The sequence below is a fragment of the Ochotona princeps genome, chromosome Y (genome assembly GCF_030435755.1).
Source record: "Ochotona princeps isolate mOchPri1 chromosome Y, mOchPri1.hap1, whole genome shotgun sequence".
Taxonomy (NCBI): domain Eukaryota; kingdom Metazoa; phylum Chordata; class Mammalia; order Lagomorpha; family Ochotonidae; genus Ochotona; species Ochotona princeps.
Window position 1 is genome coordinate 29715335 of NC_080866.1, and position 27117 is coordinate 29742451.

Sequence of the window (27117 nt, forward strand, 5' to 3'; positions counted from 1 at the left end):
TCTTTGAACTCTTGTTTGTACTTCTCATTGTTGACCAGCAGCTTTGCAATGAGTTTTCTGAGTTCTTTGTCCCCCATTTTCTCAATGTCTTCCTCAGTTAACTCTGGGAGTGGGTGAAGCTTTTGCTCCTTTGTTGGAGAGACTTCAGTAACATTCATAGTGATTTTGTCTTGTCTTTTACCTTTTGTAGTTGCCAATCTGGTTGATGAAATCATCTCTATGGTGTATTACCTACAGGTCTATAAGTTGATTGTTATGTTCAATCAGTGCCCTGGGTTTGGGGAACACAGCTGCCAGGAATAATTTCTTCATCTGTGGCACTGATTTTGTAAGCAGCACTGAGCTTGTAGCCCCCTGCTGGCCAATAAGTCTAAGTACCTCTTGGGGTTATTTTGGGTGGAGTTGGAGGCGTGCCTTTTCGGGGCTGTTTTTTTCCGTGGAGCGTATGCAGTGGTCTAAGACGGAGGTATTTTTGTCCCCAGGTCAGCTCTTGGGTGATTCAGCTGACCTCGCTTCAGTGTAAGAGCGTCTGCTCCCGTGACACTGTTATCTGAGAGTTGCTGAATTAGCGCATGCAGTTTGCCACTCCTCCTCTTGCAATTTATCAGTGTTTGGAGCACATGCGTCAGTGTCCAAGATGGCATCCGTATGAGGCAACAGTAAAGATCAGGGGGCTGTCGCCATCAACTCCAGGGACCACACAGACCCCACAGGCTGCAAGGCTGTTGCCGTGGGCTCAGCTCCGTGCAATAACCAGCAACACGCCCACTCTGGATCTCCACTTAGGGTTCACACCTGCTGCCCTGCCACCCAATATGGCTCCAAGTGGAGAACTGCAGCTGCTGTCTTTCAGTTCCACGAACCACACAGACCCTGCAGGGAGCAAAGCTGGTGCTCCCCTCCACCCTTGGATCAGTTCCGTATGAACAGCCAGAAAGGAGCCTGTGTCAACTCCGTGTTCTGTCTCTCCACACAAGATGGCACCCTCAGCCCCCGACTTTCTCTGCCTGCAGCTAGTCCCAGTCACTCAGCTTGTCTGTCCGCTCCCAGACAACACTCACTTTCCTAGCTCACCACGTGGACACAGGCTCTCACCTGGCGGTCACAACGTCTGTGTGGAGGCCACTGCTTGATGTTTGGCTGGCGCTGGAAACGGATTGCTGGAGCCTGGATCACCGGAGCCTGGATCATTGGAGACCGGATCACTGGGATTTGAGTTGCTGCTTGCCGACTGCTGGTGGGAACTTCTATCCACTACAACACTGCTGCCTCATTTCCGCAGCTTCCCTGTGTCCAGGGGAGTTCCTGGTAACACTGCTTACTGCCTGAGCCCTACTTTTCCCCAGTAATCTGCTTATTGTACTACTCCCTGCTGAAAGATTCTCCACCTTATCAAACGTGCTGAACTCTTTGCCGTCATCTTGGTTCCTCAGCACTTGGTTTCGATGGTAGCTGGAAATGGCTTGGGCATTGAAATTCTCCCTGGCTGTTGACTTTTGCATGAATTCTATGAGCATCTCCATCTTTGCTTTGTGCGGTTGCTGAACAAATAAATTATATTATACTGGGCTCAATGGGCATTGGACAGGAAATGACCAAACAAAATTTCCTGGAGACCTGATGGTACCCAGCTGATGGTATGCGACGTGAATGAGCCAGGTGGAGTTGTTCTGTTACTGGAGGAGCTGTCCTGCTGCTTTCGGCAGTTGCCATTCATTAACACACTGAGTTCCTCAAGTGTCATGTCCACTTTCAGAAATATGTGCTGCCAGAGCACTTGGTTTCCATGGCAGCTGGAAAAGGCTTGGGAGCTGAACTCGTCTCTGGCTGTCAGTTTTACATGTGCTCAGCCTGCTTGATTCTCTCCCACTGGGCTAAATGGGCATTGGAACGGAAGTGACCAAACAGGGTTTCCTAGATAGCTGCAAGGACAGCTATGGTATGTGAAGTGAATAACCCAGGTGCATTTGTTTTGGCACTAGAAGAGCTGTGCTGCTGCTTCGGGCAGATGTCATTCACCACCACAAGCAGTTCCCCAAGTTCACCTCCCAGCCACTTTCAGAAATATGTGCTGCCAGAGTTCTTAGTTTCCACAGTAGCGTGAAATGACTTGGGCGCTGAAATTCTCTTTGGCTTTGGAGTTTTGAGCGCCTTGAGTGTGGATCTCCACCTTTGTTTTTGTGGGTGCTCAACCTGTTTGATAACATCACACTGGGTTCAATGGACATTGGACTGGAAGGGATCAACCCGGGTTTCAGAAGACCTGCAAGGACAGCAGTTGGTATGTGAAGTGAATGAGCCAGGTGGAGTTGTTTTTCCCTGGATGAGCTGTGCTGCTGCTTCGGGCAGTTGCTATTCACCAACACACAGAGTTCCCCAAGTGTCACCTCCCAGCCACTTTCAGAAATATGTGCTGCCAGAGCACTTGGTTTCCATGGTTGCCGGAAATAGCTTGGGCGATAAACTGCTCCTGGACTGTGGAGTTTTGAGCGCCTTGAGGGAGTATCTCCATTTTTTATTTCTGTGTGTACTCATCCTGCTTGATTACATCCCCTCGGGATAAATAGCATTGGATAGGAAGTGACCAGACAGGGCTCCGTGAGACCGGCAAGGACAGCTGATGATATATGAAGTGAATGACTCAGGTGGATTTGTTTTTTTCCCTGGACGAGCTGTGCTGCTGCTTCGTTCAGTTGCCGTTCAGCAACAAACTGAGTTTTTCAAGTGTCACGACCCAGCCACTTTTAGATATATGGGCTGCCAGAGCACTTGCTTTCCATGGCAGCTGGAAATGGCTAGGGCGCTGAACTTCTCTCTCGCTGTGAAGTTTTGAACGCTTTGAGTGAGGATCTCCATCTTTGTTTTTTGTGGGTGCTCAACCTGCTTGATTCTACCCCCCTGTATTCATTGGGCTTTGGACAGGATGTGACCCACTATGGTTCCAGGAGAACTGCAAAGAGAGCTGACGGTATGTGAAGTGAATGAGCCAGGTGGAGTTGTTTTACCAATGGAAGATGAGCTGCTGCTTCTTGCATTTGCCATTTACCAGCTCACTGTGTTCCCTAGGTGTCACATCCACTTTCAGACAAATGTGCTGCCAGAGCACTTGGTTTCCCAGGCAGCTGGAAATGGCTTGGGCACTGAAATTCTCTCTGGCTATCAAGTTTGCTACGCCTTTAGTGAGGATCTCCATCTTTGTTTTGTGCGGTTGTTGAACATACAGATTCCATCAGCTGGGGCTCAATGGGCTTTGGACAGAAAGTGACCAAACAAGATTTCCTGGAGACCTGTTTGGACAACTGATGATATGTAAAGTGAATAACCAATGTGGAATTGTTTTGGCACTGGAAGAGCTATGCTGCTGATTAGGGCAGTAGCCACTCACCAACAGACAGAGTTAAGCATGTGTCACGCCCACTTTCAGACTTATGTGCTGCCAGAGCTTTTTGTTTCCATGGCAGCTGAATTGGCTTGGGCGCTTAACTTCTCTCTGGCTCTGAAGTTTTGAGTGCCTTTAGTTTGGATCTCCATCTATGTTATCTGTGTGTGTTCATCCAGCTTGATTCCATCCCCCTGGGCTCCTTGGGCATTTGACAGAAAAGAACCAAACAGGGATTCCGGGAGACCTGCAAAGATTATTGATGTTATGTGAAGTGAATGACTCAGATGTAGTTGTTTTGGCACTGGAAGAGCTGTGCTGCTGCTTCAGGCAGTTGCCATTGATCAACATACTGAGTTCCCCAAGCGTTACGTCCACTTTCAGACATATGTGCTGCCAGAATTTTTGGTTTCCATGGCAGCTGGAAATGGTTTGGGTGCTGAACTTCTTTCTGACTGTGGACTATAAGCGCCAGTAGTGAAGATCTCCATCTTTTTTTTATGTGTGTGTGCTCAACCTACAAATTCCACCTCCCAGGGCTCAATGGGCATTGGACATGCAGTGAACAAACAAGATTTCTGGGAGATTTGCTAGGAAAACTGATGCTATTTGAGTGAATGTGCCAGATGGAGTTGTTTTGGCACTAGACGAGCTGTGCTGCTGCCTCTAGCAGTTGGAAGTCACCACCACACTGAGTTTCCTAGGTGCAATAACACTGCTAGATATATGTGCTGCCACAGTTCTTGGTTTCCATAGCAGCTGAAATGTCATGGCGCTGAATTTCTTTCTGGCTGTGTAATTTGTCACGCCTTGAGTGAGGATTTCCATCTTTGTTTTTTGTGTGTGTTCAACCTGCTTGATTCTATCCCACAGGGCTCAAATGGAATTGGACAAGAAGTGAAAAAACAGGATTTTACATAAACGTCTTAGAAGGTCTCCTGAAAAGCATGTCTGGTCACTTCCTGTGCAATGTCGTTTGAGAACAGGGGGAAGAAATCATCCTGCTTGATTCCATCCCACTGGCCTCAATGGGCATGGTGTAGGAAGTGACCAGATAGGGTTTCTGGGAGACCTGCAAGGACAGCTGATGGTATGTGAATTGGAGGAGCCAGGTGGAGGTGTTTTGGCACTGGTAGACCTGTGCTGCTGCTTCGGGCAGTTGCCACTTACCAGCACACTGTGTTACCTAGGTGTCACATCCACTTCAAACAAATGTGCTGCCAGAGCATTTGGTTTCCATGGTAGCTGGAAATGACTTGGGAGCTGAAATTCTCTCTGACTGCCTAGTTAGTCACGCCTTGAATGAGGATCTCCATCTTTGTTTAGCGGGGTTGCTAAACAAACAGACTATATCACACTGGGCTCAATGGGAATTAGACAGGAAGTGCCCAAACAAGATTTTCTGGAGACGTGACAGGGCAGCTAATGGTATGTTAAGTGAATGAGCCAGGTGGAGTTGTTTTGGCACTGGAGAGCTGTGCTGCTGCTTCGGGTAGTTGCCATTCACCAACACACAGAGTTCCCCAAGTGTTGCCTCCAAGCCACTTTCAGAAATATGTGCTGCCAGAGCACTTGGTTTCCATGGCAGCTGGGAATGTCTAGGCTGCTGAGGTTCTCCCTGGCTGTGTAGATTTGAGCACCTTGAGTGAGTATCTCCATCTTTGCTTTGTGTGTGTGCTCAACCTGCTTGATTCCATCCCTCTGGGCTAAATGGGCATTGGAAAGAAAGTGGTCAAACAAGGTTTCAGGGAGGTCTGCAGGGACAGCTGATGGTATGTGAAGTGAAGGAACGAGTTGGAGTGTCACGTTCATGTTCAGACATGTGTGTTGTCAGAGCACTTGGTTTCCATTGTAGCTGGAAATAGCTGGGGCACCAAAATCTTCTCTGGTTGTGCAGTTTTATATGAATTCTGTGAGGATCTGCATAACACTGGGCTCAATAGGCATTGGACAGAAGGGACCAAACAAGATTTCCCAAAGACCTGATTGGACAGCTGATGGTATGTGAAGTGAATGACCCAGGTGCATTTGTTTTGCCACTGGACGAACTGTTCTTCTGTTTTTTGGGGCAGTTGCCATTCACCACCACACTGTTTTCTCAAGTGTCACATCCAATTACAGACATATGTGCTGCCGCAGCAATTGGTTTCCATGTAAACTGGAAATGGCTTGAGCGCTGAATTCTCCTCTGTCTGTTGAGTTTTACATGAATTCTGTGAGGATCCCCATCTTTGTTTTGTGAGTGTGCTCAAACTGCTTGATTGTATCCACCTGGGCTCAATGGGCATTTGACAGGAATTGACCAACCAGGATTTGGGGGAGACCTGCAGGGACTGCTGTTGGTATGTGAAATGAATGAGCCAGGTTGAGCTCTTTTGGCACTGCAAAAGCTGTGATGCTGCTTCGGGCAGTTGTCATTTAACAATCCACTGTGTTTCCTAGGTGTGACAGCCACTTTCAGACATATGTGCGGCCAGAGCACTTGGTTTCCATGGCAGCTGGAAATGGCTTGGGCACTGAACTTGTATCGTGTTTTCGAGGTTGCCACGCCTTGACTGAAGATCTACTTCTTTGTTTAGTGCAGTTGCTGAAACTCCAGATTACATCACATTGAGCTCAATGGGCATTAGACAGGAAGTGACCAAACAGGGTTTCAGGGAGACCTCACGGAGTGCTGATGGTATGTGAATTGAATGAGCAAGGTGGAGTAGTTTTGGTACTGGAAGTTCTGTGCTGCTGTTTCGGGCAGTTGCCATTCACCACCACACTGCTTTCCCAAGTGTCACGTCCCAGCCAGTTTCAGACAAATGTGTTGCCAGAGCACTTGGTTTCCATAGCAGCTGTAAATGGCTTGATCTCTGAACTTCTCCCTGGGTGTGGAGTTTTGAGCGCCTTTAGTTATGATCTCCATCTTTGTTTTGTGCGGTTGCTGAACCTACAGATTCCATCACACTGTGCTCAATGATCATTGGACAGGACGTGCTCAATGATCATTGGACAAGACATGATCAAGCAAGATTTCCTGGACACCTGCTGGACAACTGATGGTATGGGAAGTGAATGAGCTAGGTGGTGTTGTTTTGGCACTGGAGAGCTCTGCTGCTGCTTTTGGCAGTTGCCATTCACCAACACAGTTTTCCATAGGTGTCACATCCACTTTATTTTTTGTTGCCAGATCATTTGGCCTCCATGGCAGCAGAAAATGGCTTGGACGCTGACCTCTTGTCTGGCTGTGGAGTTTTACATGAATTCTGTGAGAATCTCCGTCTTTGTTTTGTGCGGATGATGAACCTATATATTACATCACACTGGGTTCAATGGGCATTGGACAGGAAGTGACCAAACAAGAAATCCTGGAGACCTGCAGAGACAGCTGAAGGTATGTGAATGAATGAGCCAGGTGGAATAGTTTTGGCACTGGACAAGCTGTGTTGCTGCTTCGGGCAGTTGCCTTTCTCCACGACACTGATTTCCCCAAGTGTCATGTCCCAGCCTCTTTCAGAAATAGGCGCTGCCAGAGCACTTGGTTTCCGAAGCAGCTGGGAAATATCTTGTATGCTGATCTTCTTTCTGGCTGTGGAGTTTAGAGCACCTTGACTGAGGATCTCCATCTTTGTATTGAATGTGTGCTCAACCTGTATGATTCTATACCCCTGGGGCTTAATGGGCATTGGACAGGAAGTGACCAAACAGTGTTTCCGGAAGACCTGCTAGGACAGCTGATGGTATGTGAAGTGAATGAGCCAGGTGGAGTTGTTTGGGTCCTGGAAGAAGTGTGTTGCTTCTCCAGGCAGTTGCCATATACCACAACATTGAGTTCCTCAAGTGTCACCTCCCAGTCACTTTCAGAAATATGTGCTGCCAGAGCACTTGATTTCCATGACAGCTGGAAAAGGCTTGGGTGCTGAAATTCTCTCTGGCTGCGGAGATGTGAGTGCCTTGAGTGAGTATCTTCATCTTTGTTTTGTGTGCGTGGTCAACCTACTTTATTGTACCCCCTGGGCTCAATTGGCATTGGACAGGAAGTGACCAAACACGGTTTCCTGGAGACCTGCCAGGACAGCTGATGGTATGTGAAGTGAATGAGCCAATTGGAGCTGTTTTGGCACTGGAGAGCTCTTCTGCTTTTTCAGGCAGTTGCCGTTCACCACCACATTGAGTTCCTCATGTGTCACATCCGCTTTCAGACATATGTGCTGCCAGAGCACTTGGTTTCCATAGCATCTGGAAATTGGTTGGGGACTGAAATTCTCTCTGGCTCAAGAAATTTATGTGCACTGAGTGTTAATCTCCAACTTTATTTTGTGTGTGTGCTCAACCTGATTGATTCCAACTGATTGAGCTCAATGTGCTTTTGGGCAGGAAGTGACCAAACATGGATATCGGGAGACGTAAAAGGACAGCTGAGGGTATGGGAGTTGGATGATCCAGGTGGAGTTGTGTTGCAAAGAATGCCTGTGCTGCTGCTTTGGGCAGTTGCTATTCACAACCACACTATGTCCCCTAGGTGTCCCATCCACTTTCAGACATATGTTCTGCCAGAGGTTTTGGATTCCATGGCAGCTGGAAGTGGCTTGGACGCTGAACTTCACTATGGCTCTGGAGTTATTAGCGCCTTGAGTGAGGATCTCCATCTTTATTTTGTGTGTGTGCTCAACATTCGTGATCCCATTACCCTGGGCTCAATCGGCATTTAATAGGATGTGTCCAAACAGGGTTTTCTAGGAAACCTGGAAGGACAGCTGATTGTATGTGAAGCGAATTAGGCCGGAGGTGTTGTTTTGGCATTAGGAGGCCTGCGCTGCTGCTTCGGTAAATTGCCATTCACAAACACACTGAGTTCCCTAGGTGGCACATCCAGTGTTCCACATATGTGCTGCCAGAGCACTTGGTTTCCATGGCAGCTGAAACTGGCTTGGGCATTGAACTTCCCTCTGTCTGTGGAGTTTAGAGCACCTTGAGTGTGAATCTCCATCTTTGTTTTGTGAGTGTGCTCAACCTGCTTGATTCCATCACACTGGGCTCAACGGGCATTGGACAGGAAGTGACCAAACAGGGTTTCCGGGAGATCAGCCATGATAGCTGAAGGTATGTGAAGTGAATGAGCCAGGTGGAGATGTTTGGCACTGGAAGGCCTGTGTTGCTGTTTCTTGCAGTTGCCATTCACCATTACACTGAGTTCCCTAGATGTCACATCCACTTTCAGACATATGTACTACCAGAGCTTTTGGTTGCCATGGCAGCTGGAAATGGCTTTGATGCTGAAATCCTCTCTGGGTCTGGAATTTTCAACGTTTTGAGTGGGGATCTCCATCTTTTTTCTGTGCGTATGCTGAACATGCTTGATTTCATCACACGGGGCTCAATTGGCATTGAACAGGAATTGTTCAATCAGGGTCTCTGATAGACCAGTAAGGACAGACGATGGTACGTGATTTGACTGACAAAGTTAAAGTTTTTCTGGATTGGAAAAGCTGTGCTGCTACTTCGTGCAGTTGCAATAACCACCACACTGAGTTCCCCAGGTGTCACATCCACTTTCAGATATATGTGCTGCCAGAAACTTGGTTTCCATGGCAGCTAAAAATGGCTTGGGCGCTGAATTTCTCTCTGGATCTGGAATTTTTAGCGCATTGAGTGAGGATATCCATCTTTGTTTTGTGTGGGTGTTCCATTTGCTTGATTCTGTTACCATGGTTTCAATGGGCATTAAACAAGGGGTCCAAACAGGGTGTCTGGGAGACATACTAGGACAACTGATAAAATCTGAAGTGAATGACTCAGGTGGACTTGTTTTGGCACTGGAAGTCCTGTGCTGCTAATTCGGGCAGTTTCCATTCACCACCTCACTGAGTTTAATTCTTGTCACATCAATTTTCAGACATATGTGCTGCCAGAGCACTTGGTTTCCATGGCAGCTGGAAATATCTTGGGTTCTGAACTTCTACCTGGCTGTGGAGTTTACGTGCCTTGTTTGAGGAGCTCCACCTTTTTTTTAAGTGTGTGCTCCACCTACATCATTCCATCATCTGGGCTATGTATTTGGAACAAAAGTGTCCAAACAGGGTTTCTGGGAGACCTGCTAGGGCAGCTGATGATATGTGAAGGGAATGAGTCAGATGGAGTTGTTTTGGCCCTGGAAGACCTCTGCTTCTGCTTAGAGCAGTTATCATTCAATACCACACTGAGTTCTCCAAGCGTCACATCCAATTTCAGACATATGTGCTGCCAGAGCACTTGGTTTCCATGGCACCTGCAAATGGCTTGAGTGCTGAACTTCTCTCTGGCTGTGGAGTTTAAGCGGCTTGAGTAAGGATCTACATCTTTGTTTCGTGTGAGTGCTCAGCATGCCTCATTCCATCACACTGTACTGAATAGGCACTGGACATCAATTGAGCAAACAGGGTTTTCGCGAGGCCTGCTATGACTGTTGATGGTAATTGAAGTTCCTGAACCAGATGGAGTTGTTTTGGCACTGGAAGAGCTGTGCTGCTGCTTCGGGCAGTTGCCATTCACCACCAAATTTAGATCCCCAAGTGTCACATCCACTTTCAGACATATGTGCTGCCAGAGCACTTGTTTTCCAAGGCAACTGGAAATGCTTGAGCACTGATCTCTCTGGCTGTGACATTTTCGTGCCTTGAGTGAGAAACTCCACCTTTTTTTCTGTGTGTCCTCCACCTAGTTGATTCCATAATGCTGGGCTTTGAATATTGGAAAGCAAGTGACCAAACAGGGTTTCCTTGATAGCTTCCAGGACAGCTGATGGTATGGGAGGTGAATGAGCCAGGTGAAGTTGTCTTGGCCCTGAAAGACATGTGCTGCTGCTTTGAGCAATTACCGTTCAACACCACAATGAGTTGCCTAGCTTTTCAGCCACTTTGAGAGTTCGTGCTTCCAGAACACTTAGTTTCCATGGCAGCTGGAAATGGCTTGGGAGCTGAACTTCTCTCTGGCTCTGGAGTTATGAGCGCCCTGAGTGAGGATCTCCATCCTTGTTTTATGTGTGTGCTGAAACTGCTTGATTCTTTTTCACTGGTGTCAATGGGCGTTGGACAGGAAGTGAGCAAACATGTTTTCAGGAGACCTGCAAGGACAGCTGAAGGTAATTGATGTGAATGAGGCAGTTGGAGTTGTTTTGGAAGTGGAAGACCTATCAGGCTGCCTTGGACAGTGGCCATTCAACAACACACTGAGTTTCCTAGGTGGCACATCCAGTGTTAAACATATGTGCTGCCAGAGTACTAGGTTTCCATGGCAGCTGAAATTAGCTTCTGTCTTAAACTTCCCTGTGAGGAATTTTGAGCACCTTGAGTGTGAATCTCCATCTTTGTTTTGTGTGGGTGCCCAATCTGCTTGATTCCATTCCATAGGGCTCAACGGGCATTGGACAGGAAGTGACCAAACATGGTTCCTGGGGAATCAGCCATGATAGCTGATGGTATGTGAAGTGAATGAGCCAGGTGGAGATGTTTGGCACTGGAAGGCCTGTGCTGTTGTTTCATGCAATTGCCATTCACCACCACGCTTTGTTCCCTAGGTGTCCCATCCACTTTCAGACATATGTGCTGCCAGAGCATTTGGTTTCCATGGCAGCTGGAAATGGCTTTGCTGCTGAACTCCTCTCTTGCTCTTGAATTTTCAGCTTTTTGTAAGGATCTCCATCTTTTTTCTTTGTGCATGCTGAACATGCTTGATTTGATCACACGAGGCTCAATTGGCATTGAACAGGAAGTGTTCAAACAGGGTATCTGGTAGACTTGTAAGGAGAGCTGATGGTATGTGATTTGACTGATGTGAGTCGAGAATTTCTGAAACTGGAAAAGCTGTGCTGCTATTTTGGGCAGTTGCAATTCACCACCACACTGAATTCCCCAGGTGTCACATCCACTTTCTGATATATGTGCTGCCAGAGCACTTGGTTTCCACGGCAGTTGGAAATGGCTTGGGTGCTAAACTTGTTCTTTGGTTCTGGAATTTTTAGCGCATTGAGTGATGATCTCTTTTGTGTGTGTGCTCAACATGTTTGATTCCATTCCCTTGGGCTCAATAGGCATTGGACAGTAAGTGACCAAACAACGTTGCCGGGAGACCTGCTAGGAGAGCTGATTTTATGTGAAGTAACTGACCCTGTTGGAGTTGTTTTGGCACTGCAAGGCCTCTGCTACTGCCTAGGGCTGTTGCTATTCACCACCTAAATGTTTTTCCCAGGTTTCACCTCCACTTTCAGAAATATGTGCTGCCAGATCACTTGTTTCCAAGGCAGCTGCAAACAACTAGGCTTCTGAACTTTTCTCTTGTTGTCGAGTTTTGTGTAGGGGATCAACCTGCATGTTTAATCCCATTAGGCTCAATGGTCACTGGACAGAAAATGAGCAAACAGGGTTTCTGGGAGACCTAACAAGAGAGCAGATAGTATGTGACATGAATGAGGCCTTGGTATCCATGTAGCTGCAAATGGCTTGTGCGCTCAATTTCTCTCTGGATATCGAGTTTTGAGCACCTTGAGTGAGGATTTCCATCTTTGTTACATGTGTGGGTGTTCAGACAGCCTGATTCCATCACACTGGGCTGAGTGGGCTTTGGACAGAAAGTGACCAATTAAGGTATGCAGGAAACCTGATAGGACTGCTGATTCTATATGAATTGAATGAGCCAGGTGGAGTTGTTTTGGCACTGGAAGACCTGTGCTGCTCTTTCAGGCAATTGCAATTCACTACCACACTGAGTTCTCTAGATGTCGCAGCCGCTTTCAGACATATGTGCTGCCAGAGCACTTGGTTTCCATGGCAGCTGGAAATGGCTTGGGCACTAAATTTCTCTCTTGCGGTGGAGTTTTTGGCACCTTAATGAGGATCTCCTCCATGTTTTCTGCTGGTTCTCAGCCAGCTTGATTCCATTGCACTGGGCTCTGTTGTCATTGGATAGGAAGTGATCAAACAGGATTTCCGGGAGACTTGCGAGGACAGCTCATTCTATGTGTAGTGAATGAGCCAGATGGAGTTGTTTTGCCACTAGAAGATCTGTGCTGCTGCTTCATGCACTTGCCATTCACCACTACACTGAGTTTCCCAGTTGTCACAGCCACTTTGATACATATGTGCTGCCAGAGCACTTGGTTTCCATGGTAGGTGGAAATGGGTTGTGCTTTGAATGTCTCTCTGGATGTCGGCTTTTGAGAGCCTTGAGTGAAGATCTCAATCTCTGTTTAGTGTGTGTGCTCAACCTGTGTCTTTCCAACCCATTGGGCTCAATGCTCATTGGACACAAAGTGACCAAACAGGATTTCCGGGAGACCTGCTAAGAGAGCTGATTGTATGTGAAGTGAATCAGACTCATGGAGTTGCTTTCGCATTGGAAGGCCTGTGCTACTGCTTCGGGCAGGTGCCCTTCACCACCACCTAAATGATTTTCCCAGGTTTCACATCCACTTTCAGACATATATGCTGCCAGATCACTTGTTTCCAAGGCAGCTGCAAAAGGCTAGGGTGCTGAACTTTTCTCTGGTTCTCAAAATTTAGCGCCTTGAGTGAGGATCTCCATCTTTGTTTAGTGCAGTTTGATTCTTTCAAATTTTGCTAAATTGGCATTGCACAGGAAGTGACTAAACATGGTTTCTTGGACACCTGCCAGGACAGTTGGTTGCATGAGAAGTGAATGAGCCAGGCAGAGTTGTTTTGGTACTATAAGACCTGTGCTGCTGCTTCAGGCAGTTTCCTTTCACCACAACACTGAGTTCCCTAGGTGTCACATCCACTTTCAGACATATGTGCTGCCAGAGCACGTGGTTTCCATGGCAGCTGGAAATGGCTTGGGCACTGAACTTCTCTCTGGCTCTGGATTTTTTCGCGCCTTGTGTGAGGATCTCCATTTATGTTTACTGTGTGTTCTCAACCTGCTTGATTCCATCACACTGGGCTCAATTGGCAGTGGAGAGGAAGTGACCAAACAGGTTTTTTGGGAGACCTGTCAGGATAGCTGTGATGGTATGTGAAGTGAATGAGCCAACTGGAGTTGTTTTGGCACTGGAAGACCTGTGCTGGTTTTTCGAGCAGCCTCCATTCACCACAACACTGAGTTTCCTAGGTGTCACATCCACTTTCAGACATCTGTGCTGACACGGCACTTGGTTTCCATAGCAGCTGAAACTGGCTTGGGCGCTGAAATTCTCTCTGACTTTGGATTTTTTCGCGCCTTGTGTTAGGATTTCCATCTATGTTTTCTGTGTGTGCTCAACCTGCTTGACTCCATCCCCATGGGCTCAATGGGCATTGGACCGGAAGTGACCACACATGGTTTCTGGGAGTCCTGCTAGGACAGCTCATGGTAGGTGAAGTGAATGAGCCAGTGGAGTTGTTTTCACACTGAAGACCTGTGCTCATGCTTGTTGTAGTTGCCATTCACCATTACACTGTGTTCCCTAGGTACCACATCCTCTTTCAGACTTATATGCTGTCAGAGCACTTGGTTTCCATGGCAGTTGTAAATGGGGAGACTCGCAAGATGGCCGACATAGGAGGAAGACTGTGAGGGAGCTCAAAGACAGAGAGGGCAAGAACGTGACAAAAGCGTAAGTGGAGCAGCATAGAACTATAGGTAGAAGAACGTGAAGTTCCCTGGACAGTGTGGAGCCAAAAAAATCCCCACAACTCGGAAGAGCAACCAGGGAAAAACAAAACAAAGGGCAGGGAAGACGACTTTCCACTCCTGACCTGCTGAGTCACCTTTGAGTGCAGCCGCTGAAAGCCGCAGACAACCCGCAGACCGACCCGCAGATGCTGTGGCCGTGAGGACCAGCAGTGATTGGGACCCGCTGGCATCTGCTCACCCTGGTCACCAGGACCCGCCAGGACCTTCGCCCACTGCAGACATCAGGACCTGGAGTCATCGGGACCCGCTGGCATCTGCCCACCCTGGTCTCCAAGCCCCGCTGGGACCTGCACCAGCCACAGTAGCCAGGAAACGCACCCGCGGCGAGGGTTCCCACCAGAGGAAGAGGCAGACAGCAAGAACCTGAGGTTTGAGTGAGTTGGCTGGGGACAGTGGTTGGTTGGAGGCTCCGGGAGTTGGCCCCCCAGGGGCATGCACAGAGCCTGAACACAATTGGTGCTCGTCTCCCCGCCCCCCCCCGACTCCAGCATCGAGGGACACAGGGCGAGTGCCTTGAAACTGCCAAAACTGTGTCTGGGAGGCGACGCACAGTGGTCCTGTGCACTGAGGAGAAAGGCAAAAGGCACACTGAATACTCCCCCGTGCCTTTGCGGTCTGGCACTCAGCTGGGCGGTGCTATCCCACAGGAACCCAAGCACACCTCTGGGCTGGGCAGTCCCGTGCTAGCGCTAGGGCGGTCGGTCCCCTGCAAGCGCTGGAATGGGCGGGCCTGTGCAGGAGGCGCTTCCATGGAGCACCTGGAACAGCCCACGCCCTATAGTCCCGTGCTTGGGAGACGCACCAGGAGAGCTCTGCAGAGCCGCTTGCAGGAGGCGTTCCCAGAGAGCACCTGGAACCTCCACGCCCTGCAGTCCCTGGCACTGGGGACACACCAAGAAAACACCTAGAATCCTCTGAGCCCTGTGATCCCACACACTGGGGGTGCGCACAGAGAGTGCCTTCACTCCCCCACGCCCTGTGGTAGCATACCTGTAGGGGACAAGCTGAGAATGCGCTTGGAATCCGCTGGGCCCTGGAAGTGGCGCCCTGAGGTCCAGTGTTCTGGAGATGCACCAAAAGTGCCTTGAAAATTCCCACACCCTGCTACTCCACGCCTGCAGACTCCAATCTCTGCAGGATAGTGCTTGGAGACCCCTCAGCACACTGGTGCCTAGGTCTCTCAAAAAGCAAACACTAACACAATGGGAAGAAATACCAGAAAAGGTAATGATCCAGATGAGAGTGCCAACACCCTACCAATAAAGGATCAAAAGCCAATGTCTATTTCGGAGATGTGAGATGAAGACATAGAAGATCTACCAGACAAGGAATTCAAAAAAATAATGTTAAAATATGTCAGAGACAATGAGAAGAACTGGGAGGACTTCAAGGAATTCAAGAACCACATAACCTCAGAAATACAACAAATGAAAAGTAAAATCCTTGACTTAGAGCACAAAATTGAGAGCCTAACCAACAGAACAAATACAGCAGAAGAGAGGATCTCTGAAACGGAAGACACACAAAACGAACATACGCAGTTCATTAAACAGCTGGAGACAAGTCTGAACAAAGCCAATAAGACCGTACAAGAAATGAAAGACAACCTCAGAAAATCGAATATTAGGATTATTGGCCTTCCTGAAGGAGCGGAAAAAGAGTCAGGAATGCAAATGGTGCTCAACGAAATTATACAGGAAAACTTTCAAAACACTTGGAACATGAACCCAGCCCAAATCCAGGACGGTCAGAGGACTTCCAGCATATATGACCCAAAGCGATCTTCACCCAGACATATGGTGCTCAAGTTCCACTCCAATAATGACAAAGAAAGAATTCTAAGACAAGTACGAAGCAGAGAAAAGATCACATACCAGGGAAAACCAATCAGGATCACTGCTGACTTCTCTGAAGAGACTTTACAAGCAAGAAGAAAATGGACAAAGATCTTCCAAATCCTGAATCAGAACAACTGTCAACCAAGAATATTGTACCCAGCAACGATCTCATTCGTATTTGAGAACGAAATCAAATACTTTCACAGCAAAGAGAAATTAGAAGAATATGCCAGCACAAAACCAGCTCTACAAAATCTCCTTAGAAATGCACTAAATCCAGAAAAAAGGAGGTGAATGATAAGCAAAGATGGCAAACAGGAAGGTCTCCCCACTAAAGTCCACACAAGGAAAGGCAATTACACAGATATCAACAACCACAAAAACAAGTATGGCAGGGCAAAATCACAACCTCTCAATTTTAACTCTTAACACAAATGGCCTGAACTCACCAATCAAAAAACATAGATTAACAGAATGGATTATCAAACAGCACCTAACTATCTGTTGCCTGCAAGAGACACATCTAACCAGAAGAGATTCAAAGAAGCTGAAAGTGAAAGGTTGGAAACAGATATTTCATGCCAATGGACGAGAAACAAAAGCTGGGGTAGCTGTCTTAATTTCAGATGATGTGGACTTCAATCTGACACACATCAAAAAGGACAGGGAAGGACATTATATATTGGTGAAGGACTGACATCAGGATGTAATTACCATTGTGAACATATATGCACCAAATTCAAACGCACCTAGCTATGTGAAGCAAGTACTCACGGACTTAAGGGGAGACATAGATATACAACCAATAATAGTGGGTGATCTTAACACCCCGCTAACAACAATAGACAGATCAACAAAACAAAAACTCAACAAAGAAACAACAGATCTCATACAAACAATAAAACAACTGGACATGACATATATTTATAGAATTTTATACCCTAAGGCCACAGATTATACATTTTTTTCAGCAGTGCATAGCACCTTCTCCAGGATCGACCACATGTTAGGACACAGAGCAAACCTAAATAACTTCAAAATGATAGGAATCATACCATGTACCCTCTCAGACCACCACGGAATGAAACTGGAAATCAGCAATTCAAAATGCCCCAGGAAACATAGAAATGCTTGGAGGCTAAACAATATGCTATTAAATGAATAATGGATCAGAGAATAAATTAAAGATGAAATCAAAAAATTTATGGAAACCAATGGAAACTCTGACACAACATTCCAAAATTTGTGGGACACTGCCAAAGCAGTGCTACGGGGTAAACTCATCGCAATTGGAGCTCATGTCAAGGCCCAAGAGAGGCGCCAAATACAGGAACTAAACACACACCTCCAGGAATTGGAGAAACAACAGCAGAAGAGCCACACACACAATAGGAAACAAGAAATCATCAAAACAAGGGAGGAAATCAACCAGATAGAAATAAAAAAAACCATACACAAAATCAATGAATCAAAAAGCTGGTTTTTTGAGAAGATAAACAAGATAGACACCCCACTGGCCCGACTGACAAAGAAAAAACAAGAGAAGGCAAGAATTAACAGCATCAAAGATGAAAAAGGCAGCATAACAACAGACACCGCATCCATTAAGGCCATAATTAGAAATTACTACAAAGCACTGTACTCCAACAAATCAGAAGACCACCAAGAAATGGAAAAGTTCTTAGACTTCTACCACCTGCAAAAACTTAGCCCAGAGGCAACAAATGACCTGAACAAACCCATAACTGAAGTAGAGATTGAATCAGTGATTAAAGACCTCCCAACAAAGAAAAGCCCAGGCCCAGACGGCTTCACTACAGAATTCTACAAAAAATTCCGAACAGAACTGACCCCAATCCTCTACAAACTCTTCAAAACAATAGAAAAAGAGGCAACCCTTCCAAACTCATTGTATGAAGCCAACATTACCTTAATCCCAAAACCAGAGAACTAACAGAGAAGGAAAACTACAGACCTATCTCTTAGATGAACATCGGTGCTAAGATTCTCAACAAAATCCTAGCCAACAGAATTCAAAAACACATCAGACAGATCGTTCATCCAGATCAAGTAGGATTCATCCCTGGAATGCAAGGATGGTTCAACATTCGCAAATCCATAAATGTGATACACCACATCCAAAAACTGAAAAACAAGAATCACATGATAGTATCAATAGATGCAGAAAAAGCTTTCGACAAAATCCAACACCACTTCCTGCTGAAAACCCTAACCAAGGTAGGCATAGATGGCAAAATCCACAACATAATCAAACCAATATATGAAAAATCCAACACCAGCATCATACTGAATGGAGAAAACCCTAACCCTTCCCACTGAAATCTGGAACAAGACAAGGATGACCACTTTCTCCACTACTATTCAACATAGTCCTAGAGGTACTTGCTGAGGCCATAAGACAAGAAAAAGAAATCAGAGGAATCCAAATGGGAAACGAAGAAGTCAAACTCTCACTATATGCAGATGATATGATTCTTTATGTAGAAGAGACAAGAGACTCAATACAGAGACTGCTAGAACTTGTACGAGAGTTTGGTAGAGTGGCAGGGTACAAAATTAATGAACAAAAGTCAACAGCCATAGTGTATGCAAATAGCCCCAAGATGGAAAAAGACCTAACGAGCAAGATACCATCCAAAATAACAGAGAAAAGTATGAAATATCTGGGAATAAATCTAACTAAAAATGTAGGAGACTTATTTGAAGAAAACTACAAACTACTTATAAAAGAAATCAAGCAGGACCTCAAAAGATGGAGTAACATCCCATGCTCCTGGATAAGTAAAATCAATATCATTAAAATGTCTATACTGCCAAAAGCAACATATACATTCAACGCAATCCCAATCAAATTGCCCAAAACATTCTTCATGGAAGTGGAAACAATGATTCAAAGGTTCATTTGGAAACACAAAAAACCACGGATAGCTAGAACCGTTCTCAAGAACAGGAAGTTAGCAGGGCGAATCACAGTTCCGGACCTCTGGACATACTATAGGGCAGTGGTTATCAAAACAGCCTGGTACTGGCACAAAGATAGAGAGGAAGATCAATGGAGCAGAATAGAAACACCAGAAGCGAATCCACACAGATACAGCCAAATAATCTTTGACAAAAAGACAAATGACAATCCAGGCAAATGGGAAGGTCTGTTCAATAAATGCTGTTGGGACAACTGGTTAATAGCCTGCAGAAACAAAAAGCTAGACCTGCATCTCTCACCATACACTAAGATCCAATCGAAATGGATAAAGATCTAAACCTGCATCCAGAAACCTTCAAACTTTTGGAAGAAAATGTTGGAAACACATTGCAACACTTAGGGGTAGGCCCTCACTTCCTAAAAAAGACTCCAAATGCAGTAGAAATCAAGACCAAAATAAACAAATGGGACCTCATCAAACTACGAAGCTTCTGTACAGCAAAGGAAACAATCAACAAAATAAAAAGGCAACCCACAGAATGGGAGAAGATCTTTGCACACAACATAGGTGATAGAGGGCTGATCTCCAGAATATACAAAGAGCTACAAAACAACCAAAATGTCAAAACAAACAAACCTCACAAGAAATGGGCATGGGAAATGGGCAAACACTTCACAAAGGAACAAACCCAAAGGGCAAATAAACATATGAAAAAATGCTCAAGTTCCCTGGCAATAAGGGAAATCCAAATTAAAACATCAATGAGGTACCACCTAACGCCAGTAAGACTGGCCCACATGAATAAAAGCACCAACAACACTTGTTGGCGAGGTTGCAGGGAAAAGGGATGCCTACTCCACTGCTGGTGGGTCTGCAGGCTGGTACAGCATCTATGGAAATCAGTATGGAGAATACTCAAACAACTCAAATTCAACATACCGTATGATCCAGCAATAGCACTCCTAGGAATATATCCAGAACACTTGTTTTATGAGAAACCAACATGCACTCCTATGCTCATAGCAGCACAATCAGTAATTGCAAAAACATGGAAGCAACCAAAATGCCCATCAACAGATGATTGGATAAGAAAGCTATGGTTCATCTACTCCATGGAATACTACTCAGCTATTAAAAAAAACAAAATGCAGTTCTTTGTGGCCAAATGGTCCAAACTGGAAACCATAATGCTAAGGGAAATGATCCAATCCCAAAAGGTTAAATACCACATGTTTGCCTTAATTTAAGATGATATGATGTCATGTATAACATGTTATGTTTTGAATGTTATATGTTGTGTATAAACTAAAATTGAAGTATAGGTGAGGTGGTCACAGAAGGTGGCTGGGAACTCGCATTTACTTTTAACATATTGGTTACTCATTACTATGTCAATTAATTCCATAATGATGTAAATTTTTGCTGATGGTATGTTGGAGCTTTCAATTGACTGGGATGATACTCTGCTGGCTCTGTCTTCAGACCAGAGAGGGTATACCTAAGAAGCCGTTGAACTTGACTGGACAATAAGATGCTGGACTCTATGTTTGGTATACGCTTGCAATGGGGGAATCTCAACTGAACTTGAGCTGTGGTTATGCAACAAGGTGGAGGAATCCACCATGATGGGAGGGTTTGGGGAGGGGTGGGGAGAACCCAAGTACCTATGTAACTGTGTCACATAATACAATGTAATTAATGAAGTAAAATAATAAGTAATTAAAAGAAAAAAAAAAAAGAAAATGGCTTGGGCGTGCTGAACTTCTCTTCGCATTTTGAGATTTTAGCGCCTTTAGTGAGAATCTCCCTGATTCTTTAGTGCAGCTGCTCTAACTGTTTGATTCCTTCAAGCCTTGCTCAATTGGTTTTTGGGAGGAACTGACAAAACAGGGTTTCTGTGAGACCTGCTAGGACAGCTGATTGTATGTGTAGTGAATGAGCCAAGTGGAGTTGTTTTGTCAGGGGAAGACTTATGCTGCTGCTTCGGGCAGTTGCCATTTACCACCATAATGAGTTTGCTAGGTGTCCCACCCACTTTCAGACATATGTGCCTCCAGAATACTGGGTTTCCATAGCAGCTGGAAATGGCTGGGGCGCTGAACTTCTCTCTGGGTCTGGAGTTTTGAGCGCCTTCAGTGAGGATCTCCATCATTGTTTTGTGTATGGTTCAACCTGCTTGATTCCATCCCCCTGGGCTGAATGGGCATTGGACAGGAAGTCATCTAACAGGGTTTCTGTGAGATCTGCTATGACAGCTGATGGTATGTGAAGTGAATGAGTCAGGTGGAGTTTTTTTGGCACTGGAAGAGCTGTGCTGCTGCGTCAAGCAGCTGCCATTCACCACCACACTGAGTTCCCTAGATGTCACATCCACATTCAGACATATGTGCTGCCAGAGCACTTGGTTTCCCTGAGGGTGGAAATGGCTTAGGCGCTAAAGTTCTCTCTGGCTGTGAAATTTTGAGTGCCTTGAGTGAGGATCTCCATGTTTGTTTTGTAGTGGTGTTCAACCTGCTTGATTCCATCCCCCTGGGCTAAAAGGGCATAGGACAGGAAGGGACCAACAGGATATCCGAGAGACCTGCTATGACAGCTGATGGTTTGTGACGTGAATGACCAGTGGAGTTCTTTTGATACTGGAAAACCTGAACTGATGCTTCGGGCAGTTGCCATTCACCACCACACTGAGTTCCCTAGGTGTCACATCCACTTTCAGACATGCGTGCTGCCAGAGCACTTTGGTTTCCATTTCAGCTGGAAATGGCTTGAGGGCGGGGTGTCTCTCTGGCTCTGAAGTTTTTCGTGCCTTGCCTGTCATTCTCCATCTTTGTTATGTGTGAATGCTCATCCTGCTTATTTCCATCTGACTCGGCTCAATGAGCATTGGAAAGCAAGTGATCCGATCAATTAAAGGCTCCAACATACCGTCAGCAACAATTAACTTCGTTGTCTAATCAATAGTTATAATATTGAGTAACCAATATGTTAAAAACAATTGCAATTTCGGGCGCGACGGCGTGGCCTAGCAGCTAAAGTCCTTGCCTTGATAGCCCCGGGATCCCATATGGGCGCCGATTCTAATCCCGGCAGCCCCACTTCCCATCCAGCTCCCTGCTTGTGGCCTGCGAAAGCAGTTGAGGATGGCCCAATGCATTGGGACACTGCACCCGTGTGGGAGACCCTGAAGAGGTTCCTGGTTCCCGGTTTCAGATCAGCGTGCATCGGCCCGTTGCGGCTCACATGGGGAGTGAATCATCAGATGGAAGATCTTCCTCTCTGTCTCTCCTCCTCTGTGTATATCTGGCTGTAATAAAATGAATAAATCTTTAAAAAAAAAAAACAATTGCAATTTCTTAATCTTCTTCTGTGATCACCCCATTGTTAATTCAGTTTTAGTTTATATACGATATATGACATAACATCCATTACATAACATGTTATACATGACATCATATCATCTTAAATTAAGGCAAACATGTGGTATTTAACCTTTTGGGATTCGATCATTTCCCTTAGCATTATGGTTTCCAGTTTGGACCATTTGGCCACAAAGAACTGCGTTTTTTTTTTTTTTTTTTTTTTTTTACTAGCTGAGAAGTATTACGTGGAGTAGGTGAACCATAGCTTTCTTATCCAGTCTTCTGCTGATGGGCATTTCGGTTGCTTCCAGGTTTTTGCAATTACTGATTGTGCTCCTATGGGTATAGGGGTGCATGTTGGCTTCTCATAAAACAAGTGTTCTGGATATATTCCTAGGAGTGCTATTGTTGGATCATACAGTATGTCGATTTTCAGTTGTTTCAATGTTCTCCATACTGATTTCCATAGAGGCTGTACCAGCCTGCAGACCCAACAGCAGTGGAGTAGGGTTCTCTTTTCCCCGCAACCTCGCCAACAAGTGTTGTTGGTGCTTTTATTCATGTGGGCCAGTCTTACTGGCGTCAGGTAGTACCTCATTGATGTTTTAATTTGGATTTCCCTTATTGCCAGGGAACTTGAGCATTTTTTCATATGTTTATTTGCCCTTTGGGTTTGTTCCTTTGTGAAGTGTTTGCCCATTTCCCATGCCCATTTCTTGTGAGGTTTGTTTGTTTTGACATTTTGGTTGTTTTGTATCTCTTCGTATATTCTGGAAATTAGCCCTCTGTCACCTATGTAGTGCACGAAGATCTTCTCCCATACTGTGGGTTGCCTTTTTTATTTTGTTGATTGTTTCCTTTGCTGTACAGAAGCTTCTTAGTTTGATGAGGTCCCATTTGTTTATTGTCGTCTTGATTTCTATTGCTTTTTGAGTCCTTTTTAGGAAGTGAGGGCCTACCCCTAGATCTTGCAGAGTATTTCCAACATTTTCTTCCAAAAGTTTGAAGGTTTCTGGATGCAGGTTTAGATCTTTATCCATTTCGATTGGATCTTAGTGTATGGTGAGAGATGCAGGTCTAGCTTTTTGTTTCTGCAGGCTATTAACCAGTTGTCCCAACAGCATTTATTGAACAGACCTTCCCATTTGCCTGGATTGTCATTTGTCTTTTTGTCAAAGATTATTTGGCTGTATCTGTGTGGATTCGCTTCTGGTGTTTCTATTCTGCTCCATTGATCTTCCTCTCTATCTTTGTGCCAGTACCAGGCTGTTTTGATAACCACTGCCCTATAGTATGTCCAGAGGTCCGGAACTGTGATTCGCCCTGCTAACTTCCTGTTCTTGAGAACGGTTCTAGCTATCCGTGGTTTTTTGTGTTTCCAAATGAACCTTTGAATCATTGTTTCCAGATCTGTGAAGAATGTTTTGGGCAATTTGATTGGGATTGCGTTGAATGGCAGTATACACATTTTAATGATATTGATTTTTCCTGTCCAGGAGCATGGGATGTTACTCCATCTTTTGAGGTCCTGCTTGATTTCTTTTAAGTTTCTTGTAGTTTTCCTCAAATAAGTCTCCTACATTTTTGGTTAGGTTTATTCCCAGATACTTCATACTTTTCTCTGTTATTTTGGATGGTATCTTGCTCGTTAGGTCTTTTTCCATCTTGAGGCTATTTGCATACACTATGGCTGTTGACTTTTGTTCATTAATTTTGTACCCTGCCACTCTTCCAAACTCTCATTTAAGATCTAGCAGTTTCTGTATTGAGTCTCTTGGTTCTTCTATCTAGAGAATCATGTCATCTGCGTGTAGTGAAAGCTTGACTTCTTCGATTCCCATTTGGATTCCTTTTTTTTTTTTTCTTGTCTTATGGCCTCAGCAAGTACCTCTAGAACTATGTTGAATAGTAGTGGAGAAAGTGGTCATCCTTGTCTTGTTCCAGATTTCAGTGGGAAGGGTTCCAGGTTTTCTCCATCCAGTATGATGCTGGCGTTGGATTTTTCATATATTGGTTTGATTATGTTGTGGATTTTTCCATCTATGCCTACCTTGGTTAGGGTTTTTAGCAGGAAGTGGTGTTGGATTTTGTCGAAAGCTTTTTCTGCGTCTATTGATACTATCATGTGGTACTTGTTTTGCAATTTTTGGATGTGGTGTATCACATTTATGGATTTCCGGATCTTGAACCATCCCTGCATTCCAGGGATGAATCCTACTTGATCTGGATGAATGATCTGGATGAATAATCTGTCTGATGTGTTTTTGAGTTCTATTGGCTAGGATTTTGTTGAGAATCTTAGCACCGATGTTCATCAGAGAAATAGGTCTGTAGTTTTCCTTCTCAGTTGGGTCTCTGTCGGGTTTTGGGATTAAGGTGATGTTGGCTTCATAGAATGAGCTTGGGAGAGTTGCCTTTTTTTTATTGTATTGAAGAGTTTGTAGAGGATTGGGGTCAGTTCTGTTCGGAATATTTTGTAGAATTCTGTAGTGAAGCCGTCTGGGCCTGGGCTTTTCTTTGTTGGGAGATCTTTAATCACTGATTCAATCTCTACTTCAGTTATGGGTTTGTTCAGGTCGTTTGTTGCCTCTGGGCTAAGTTTTTGCAGGTGGTAGAAGTCTAAGAACTTTTCCATTTCTTGGTGGTCTTCTCATTTGTTGGAGTACAGTGCTTTGTAGTAATTTCTGACTATGTTCTTAATGGTTGCAGTGTCTGATATTATGTTGCCTTTTTCATCTTTGATGCTGTTAATTATAACTTTCTCTTGTTTTTTCTTTATCAGTTGGGTCATCAGGGTGTCTATTTTGTTTATCTTTAAAAAAACCAGCTTTTTGATTCATTGATTTTGTGTATACTTTTTGTGTTTCTATCTGATTAATTTCCTCCCTTGTTTTCATGATTTCTTGTTTCCTGTTGTGTGTGTGGCTCTTCTGCTGTTGTTTCTCCAATTCCTGGAGGTGTGTGTTTAGTTCCTGTATTTGATGCATCTCTTGGGCCTTGACATGAGCTCCAATTGCGATGAGTTTACCCCGTAGCACTGCTTTGGCAGTGTCCCACAAATTTTGGAATGTTGTGTCAGAGTTTTCATTGGTTTCCATAAATTTTAGATCTCATCTTTAATTTTTTCTCTGACCCATTGTTCGTTTAATAACATATTTTTCAACCTCCAGGTGTCTCTGTATTTCCTGGGGCATTTTGAATTGCTGGGGAAGGTGCCATATACCGCTGAAAAAAATGTATAATCTGTGGCTCTAGCTCTAAGCAGGGGTAGCCTTTCTAATTTCAGATGATATAGACTTCAAGCTGACAGACATGAAAAAAGACATGAAGGTCATTACATATTGGTGAAGGGACTGATACATCAGGAAGTAATCACCATTGTGAATATAATGCACCAAATTCCAACGCACCTAGCTACGTGAAGCAATTACTTACAAACTTAAGGGGAGACATTGATATGCACACAATAATAGTGGGTAACCTTACCACCCCGCTAACAACAATAGACAGATCAACAAAACAAAACTCAACAAAGAAACAACAGAGCTCATACAAACAATAGAATAACTGGACTTGGTAGACTTTATAGAAGTTTTTACCCCAAAGCCATATATTATACATTTTTTTCAGCAGTATATGGCAAATTCCAAAGGATCGACCACATGATAGGACACAAAGCAAACCTAAATAACTTCAAAAATATAGCAATAATAACATGAACGCTCACAGACCACCATGGAATGAAACTGGAAACCTAGCTCTAAGCATAATCATTCAGAAATAGACTAGAACCTCACCATGATACTCAAATTCACACAAAACAACCTCTTCATCCTCATTGGAGCCACAGCTTTCATCGTAGCCTCAAGAGTAACCCTAACTGTATTCTGAATCCACACAGTCCTTTCCACAGTCCTAACAATAACCCTCACTCAAAGCACTAACTCAAACCAAGCCTGAACCAGAAATGGAACCCAAACTCTCTATCCAGCATTAATCCAAACACTATTCTTTACATAATACTAATCCTCACACAAGTTCTACCTCATGCCACATACAAAACCTAAGTCTGCACCTAATCTTATTTGTCAGTTGAACCCTAACCCTAACCCTAACCCTACCCCTAACCCTAACCCTAACCATTGGGATAACCATAACTCAAATCTCAAAACCTCACAGTAACCTCACTACTAGACTTGACCTTTAGCATTAGACCTAGCTCTCACCTTGATTCCACCTAAGCATAATCCTAGCTCTATTCCTACTAGTAACCCAAATCAGAAACCTCAATTGAACCTTAACACTCCACCTTGCCCTAACCTGAAATCTAAGCTTTGACATCACTGCAACCATAAGCCTAGATAGCATTCGAAAACTGATTCCAACCCTGTATCCAACCATGGTATTGATCCCAACCATCTCCCGGAAGTCATCTCTTTTACACTATGGTGACCCACTTACATGACACTAGACTGCACTGGGGAAACTTCACTGAGAGCTGTGACAGGAAATGGGATGTAAGGTCTGCCTATGGAAAACAGCTTGACTTGGCTCTTCCACAATACATAGGTTATTCCACACACTACCTCTAATGGAGAACTAGGATTAGATTGGCTCCTTGAAGAGACAAAAGGATTCTCATTGACGGAAAATGGAAATGCTTTCATAGTACCGCTGTTGAAAAGGTCCTAGGCTTCATTACTTTGTCAGCGGATTTGCAAACTCACATTCAAGGGAAGCCCAACCCCACACACTCACACTTTGCTGGCTTCCATGGAGTCTGCACGTCTTCTCTGCTAGGGCCTGTGGCGAGAAGGAACAAAGAAAGCAGAGCTTGAAGCACTCACCATCTTTCTCTACTCCACAGAGGAGGCTGCCTGTCACCATGGCTTTTCTAGAAAGCTGAGGCTACAGAATTCTGGGCTGCTATGACCAGGCAGCTGCTG